This window comes from Myotis davidii, unplaced genomic scaffold, assembly GCF_000327345.1.
Source record: "Myotis davidii unplaced genomic scaffold, ASM32734v1 scaffold373, whole genome shotgun sequence".
Classification (NCBI taxonomy): Eukaryota; Metazoa; Chordata; class Mammalia; order Chiroptera; family Vespertilionidae; genus Myotis; species Myotis davidii.
In genome coordinates, this window is record NW_006287255.1 from 6,438 (window position 1) to 13,078 (window position 6,641).

Below are 6,641 nucleotides of genomic sequence, written 5' to 3' on the forward strand. Positions count from 1 at the left end.
TGGTATAATCCAGGAGAAAAATGTATTAGCTCAGACCAGGGTAGTTGCGGTCAAGTGGAAAGAACTCATCAGATTCTGGTTACATTCTATAGGTAAAGAAAATTCTCTCTCTCTCTCTCTCTCTCTCTCTCTCTTTCTCTCTCTCTCTCTCTCTCATTTCTTCCTCAAGAAAGGCAGATTGCCACATGCAGCACCTCAGTTGGATGTGTCTGGAATCTTGGGAGCTTGACTACCCTTTGTTCTCCTACAAATGACCCTTGAGAGCTTGTTTGGAGGCTCTAGTAGGGGAGTGCAACTACTTGTATATCCTTGACCAAAGAATGGTTCTCCTCTATTGGGGAAGGTCATCCCCTTTGACAGAGTGGGCAGCTTCAGGAGAAATGCATGTAAGGGAGAAAGAGGACGCCCTCCTAATGAGCCACATCAGCTGAATTCACCCCAGTGATCAATGGGGTTCACATGTCACAGCCATATTGCCCTCACATCCAGAACATCTTTGACAATACAAGCAGAGATGCGATTGTGCACGCGCGCGCGCACACACACACACACACACACACACATACACAGATTTAAGATGACTACAAGAGACAAAGTTGCCATGGGATACATGGGGAAGACAGCAGGAGGAAGAGTTTCAGGGCCACAGTAAGGAGTTCTGTTCTGGACATGTTACATTTGAGGTTCCTATTAGACATAAGTAGAGATGATAAGTTGGCTATCAGATCTTGAAGTATGAAGTTCAGGGGAGAAGTCTATGCTAAATATATAAATTTGGGAATTTAAAATATCACATTCACTATATGTAAGTCCATGGAATTGGATGTTATCTGCAGGGGGATGAGCGTAGATAGAAAAGAGCTGTCTTTCGTGGCACCTTGGAGGCAGTTGGCTGCTTCAGGATGAAGCTGAGCACCTCTTTGGCAGCCACTGGCTGCCAGAAACTCATTGAAGTGGATGATGAACACCAACTTTGTATTTTTTGTGAGAAGTGTATGGCCACAGGAGTTTCTGCTGCTGAGAAAAATGAAAAGGTTATATGGTTTGAGTCAGTGGTGGGAATGACAAAGTTTTCCCATGAAGCATGGTGTCTTGACTCATGGCCATGTTCACCGGCTGCTGAGTAAGGGGCACTCCTATTATAGAGCAAGGAGGACTGGATAAAGAAAGCTCTCATCTGTTTGAGATAGCATTGTGGATGCCAATCTGCTTGTTCTCCCTTTGGTTACTATAAACAAAGGGGAGAAAGATATTCCTATTCTCACTGATATTATTGTGCCTTGGCCCCCAAAGAGCTAGCAGAATCCACAAACTTTTCAATCTCTAAAGAAGATGATGTCCACTAATGTGTTGTGAGAAAGCCCCTAAACAAAGAAGGTAAGAAGCCTTGGACCAAAGCACCCAAGATTCAGTGTCTGGTTACTCCACGTGTCCTGCAACACAAACATCAGCGTGTGGCTCTGAAGAAGCAATGTACTAAGAAAAATAAGGAAGAGGCCCAGAATATGCTAAACGTTTGGCTACAAAAATGAAGGAGGCCAAAGAAAAACTCCAGACGCAGATTGCCAAGAGCTTCTACCTCTAAGTCGGAATCCAGTAAAAAATGACATTTTCCAAGAGTAACAGATAAATAAGAACAGAAATTAAAAAAAAAGGGAAGAAAAGAGAAGAGACCTAGATATTGAACTCTGGAGTACTCCAACATTTAGAAATGAGGAGAAAGTGGAGACACAGAATGAGCAACCAGGAAAATAAGAGAGGGTGATCCTGGAGGCCAAAGGAAGAGAGTGTTCAAGGAGAAAGGACTAATCAACTGTGCCCATGGAGTCAGGTCAAACTGGCTCAAATCCCCACTTGTACATATCATGGCATAGCAGGGTCTCTTTCCAGTCTTTCCCGGGAGTCTTGCACAAGAAGATGCTGCATTTTCCAAGTTGCCTCACACTCCAGGGTCTGCTTGCTTAGAGTTCTTAGTCTCTACTCTGCATTTTGATTCCTCTGTGTACATCCCCATTTTATTGCCATATCACTGAACTGGAGACCTCCCTGACCTTTCCACACAGTCCACTAACTCCAGGTTGCATGTGTGGTAGATTGAATGAGAGATTTTTGGGGCACCTGCAGTGTGACATCACACCATCCAGTGAAATGAATTAGCCAGGAAGGCTAGGTTTTGCTGTGGTAACAATAAAACCAAAACATCAGTGGCTGAAACCAACAAATATAACTTCTCCAATGGGCATGCGAGATTTGTGCACTTCACTGTATACACATTTTGTCAACAAAAAACCCACAACAACACAAAACAAAACACAAACTGCAAGCAAATATTTGGCTCACTTAGACATATGCATGCTGAAGTATTTAGGAATGATGAATACTGATGTCTGTAAAACAAATACAGCAAAATGTTAATTGTAGGATCTAGGTTTTGGGCACAAAGTTGTTTACTGTAAGCTTCTTTCAATTTCTAAATGTTTGAGAATTTCCATAATAGAATGTTGGAAAAGCCATAGCTACAGCTCATGTTATGCATTATTAGCATGGGTCAAGCTGGAAGTCTAAATGGGTAAAAAACTTTGGATCACCATGGCGGGGGTTAGGGGATGGGGTGTCAGAAATTCTGGCGGCAACTAAATGTGTTGCATGGAAAGTGACTCCTGGTTGTTGTTGTTTGGGAGAACTAGTTATGTGGTTCCACTCTATTACAGGTGCCTGAGAAGTCCACCTCAACCTCTGTAGCCAGGAATGGAAATATTGGCGATACTGAATGATCATTACTAATGACGTTTTTATGAATGGTTAGACCTCCTGTTCTTTGAGACCCCTTAGTTGCTTCCACTTCTGGTGAATTGTCAGTGGCAGTATTTTCTATTTCAGTTTCAGCTTCTTGCTATGTTTGTTGGGCCTCCCTTTTCTTCTCCCTTCTCCTATCACACTTCTTATTTTCTTGTTGATTTCTTGCATAAAAATGTTAACTCTCTGTAGCTTCAGTTCTTCCAGGCTGTGCCTACAGGGCCTCAAGCCCTTATCAACTCTGTCAATGAGCTTGTTTTATTTATGGAATTTTCCCTGAGAGGAATTTTGGGGCTACTCTCAGAGTAACCACCACATCCTGCCTCCCTGCTTGACCATGTCTCTGTGGCTGGGAGAGAGTGGGCGTGCCATGCACTTTGCCTCTGTAACGTGTGGTGGCAGCCATGGGTTTGGCAGTGTGGCCTGATGGTTAAGAGCAGACAGACCACCTGGTCTGTGCTCCAGCTTCCTGACTTTCTGGCTCTGAGACTTAGGCAAACTGCTTCTCTGTGCATCACAATCCTCTTCCTTAAAATGGGGGATGCTAATAATATTACCTCTTAGAGTTGCTTTAAAAATGAAATGATTTAATTTATGGAAGTGCTTAGATTTCTAAGGGCTTAGTAAGTGGCAGCTATTATTATTGCCAACAGTAAGGAAGGAACCTTAGGCAGACTGCTTAAGCCTTAAAAATGGTATGATTTTTCTACAATCTCCTGACACCAGCATCTGCATCACATGCCTGTTTTGTGACCATTTTTCCTGCTCATGGCATTGGGGAGTGTTAAATGATCCATACATTTTCAGATTCTGTTCAGATGCAAACCCCTAGAAGGCAGGGACTCTTCATGACTGCATAACTCCATTGAGGCAGCCACTGCTTGATCAAACTTTGAGAATGATGGTGACAAACTATTGGGCTTAGATTTCTCTTTTTCTAAATGTCTTCTGGATTCCTTCTGAAATTATAAATTACAATGTTTGAAAGTTTACAAAAGGTGACAATTATACAACTGGGGAGACTATTATACCTACTTAAACAGACATTTGTTGAATTTTGAAATACTTTCCTTTCTCCTTTTCTTCCCCCACTTCTATTAAAGAAACATATATGGCAAGCATTGTGCTAGGCTCTGACGGTAAAGTGGTAAAAAAACAAAACATAACATAGTTCTGGCTTCCACAGTGCTTCTAACTAATGGAAATACAGACAATTGCATTATAGCTTAGCTGGGTGGGAGTAGAATGAGGGAACGTTACTGGATTTATTATCCAGAAAATGTCTGTGACCTTAAACCTCTCTAATCATATACATGTCTTAAGATGGATAACATGTATCATTTAAGAACAGGAAATCTTAAGACATTGCTAAGATATTTTATATTCGTTAGTTTATAGGATCCCACAGCATCTCTGGGAAGTATTCACTTATCTCTCTGTCTCTGTGGGAACCATGCCAGAGACGCCGGATAGTCAAGGCCTTGTTCTTAATATGCTTGATGGCCAAGGCTACTCTGAACATGGGAATCTTAATCAGAATATCCAAGGACTACACAGCTGCAAGGCCACGGCGATCTCATGGTACACTGTGCCCTTCTATAGCCCAAATAATTGATGTCGTTGTTGGCAACTAGCCTCTTTTGTCTAAGTGGTATAATACATGTTAATCAGCCAGTGTATGGAGGAGAAGCTGAGGTAGGCACAGAGGATGTAGCTACTATGTGAGGCAGGAAAGGAGAGAGGGGAGAGGCCAGAGAGGCAAGAGCAGAGAGCTCTGGTGCCGCTGCTATGTGAGGCTGTGAATACAGAGGCAGCATGCAGCTGCTCTGATAATGGCTGTGGGTACAGAGGATACTACTGCTTTGTAGGAAAGATGTATTGGTTCACCAGCCAGTGTGCAGCTGCCTATAGAGGACGTTGCTATAAAGAACTATTTTGTCTAATGGCTAAATGGTGTTAACATAAAAACATACAAACCTGTAAAGAATTTTGTGAGTTTATTTGAGCCAAACTGTTGACATAAGCTGAGAGGTAGAACCTCAATGAATTGAGATAATGCCCAGGAGATTGGCAGATTACATCTGTATTTATACATTGCAATAAAAAAAGGGATATAGGTGGGTTACATGAAATCCATTGGTGATAGACCAGAGAAGCGGGAGAAAGCAAAGCAGGGAAACCCCTGGAATTGGATAAAAGGTAAAATGATAGACAAATACTTAGGTGGGTGCAGGAACAATTCACATGATAACAATGGAGGGATTTGTGGTATCTGTCCTGGCACCTAGGCACATTAAGGTGTGCCCCAAGGGGTCCAGAAAAAGGGAAGTTACCCAGACATTTCAAGGGTATGTTAAGGTAAAGGTTGACCTTGTCAGTGAAGATACCGGCCTAGGATGTACCCACCATAACTGCTTTTAGTTAAAGTTTAATTTCAGACCATCCTTTGTGGTTACTTTAGGTCTCTGAGTTTGCAAGACCACCATGCAGGTCTTCCCTGAGCTTGTCAGGTTAGCATGTGCCCTCTTTGGTCCACAATGGCCATTGGCTTCTACAATAAAGACTCATTCTTATATACCCACAACTTCTCATGGCTTCTCCATCTACCACCTGGCGTCCAAGAAGGTCCATCGCCTGACAGAGAGGCTCAGACCCAACAGTTAGTGCAATGGGCAGGCTTCGAGAAGGAACCTTCCCTGACACTTGGCATAGTTGTTAGTAGGATTCAGGAGAATATATAGACTCAAAGCAGCTGTGCTCTGGATGCTCTGACAACCTCCTTCCATCATTTATTCATCCACCCTTCCAAGCTATTCAAACAACTCATATTTTCTACGTAGGCCCTCAACAAGATATTGGGTATAATAATACATGGTTCATAGCTTCTATATAGGCCCTCAGCCTGCAGTCAGGTGATAACCATCCCAAAGGTCTATTCTCTCACCTGTCTGGCAACTGTGCTGAGAAGGGTATAACAATATATGGTTCTAGACCTAGAGAACTTTACTACCAAATAGGGGATAACAAGAGATAAACACAGTTACTTATAATGATAGGTGTGCTATAGACATATAGGTTTTCAGGGGGAGGGAATTGTTCTGGTGATTTATTGTTATATAACAATGCATCTCACAAGTTAGTGGTTTACTCTCTTGTGTCCTCGTTTCCAAGATGACCAAGAAAAGAAGGAATAACGGTCATGCCGAGGCCATGTGCAGCCTATTCATTGCACCAACTGTGCCCAGTGCATGACCAAGGACAAGGCCATTAAGAAGTTTGCCATTTGAAACATAGTAGAGGCCACAGCCGTTAGGGATATCTCCGAAGTGAGTGTCTTCGATGCTAATGTGCTTCCCAAGCTGTATGTGAAGCTGCATTACTGTGTGAGCTGTGCCATTCACAGCAAGGTAGTCAGGAATCGTTCTCGTGAAGCCTGGAAGGACCGAACACCCTCACCTCAATTTAGACCTGCGGGTGCGGCCCCATGACCTCCACCAAAGCCCATGTAAGGAACTAAGTTGTTAAAGAGTGAAGAAAAGTTCTCTGGGGGAAAAATAAATGGGAATTGTACCTCAAAAAAAAAAAGTTAGTGGTTTAAAACAAGAATAGTCATTTATTTTCTCAGTTTCTGCAGGTCAGAAATTCAGGAATATTCTGTGGAACCTTCAGACATCTCTCTGTATCTCCATTTGCTTTCTCCACATAGCCTCTCCTGCTGGTGGCTCCATGGACTTCTTACACGGTGGCTCAAGGCTCAGAGTGTGCAGGACTTTAAAGAGGGAACAAACATGAGCCAATGTCATCATTTATATCTGGGATCTTCTGCAGCATGGCTTTCAAGCCTT

General features: G+C 42.7%; 2 pseudogenes; both read left to right on the forward strand.

Moving 5' to 3' along the window:
* Window positions 1-902: 902 nt before the first annotated feature.
* Window positions 903-1,613, forward strand: LOC107182339 (annotated as a pseudogene).
* Window positions 1,614-5,967: 4,354 nt separating this feature from the next.
* Window positions 5,968-6,366, forward strand: LOC102764899 (annotated as a pseudogene).
* The last annotated feature ends 275 nt before the right edge of the window (window positions 6,367-6,641 follow it).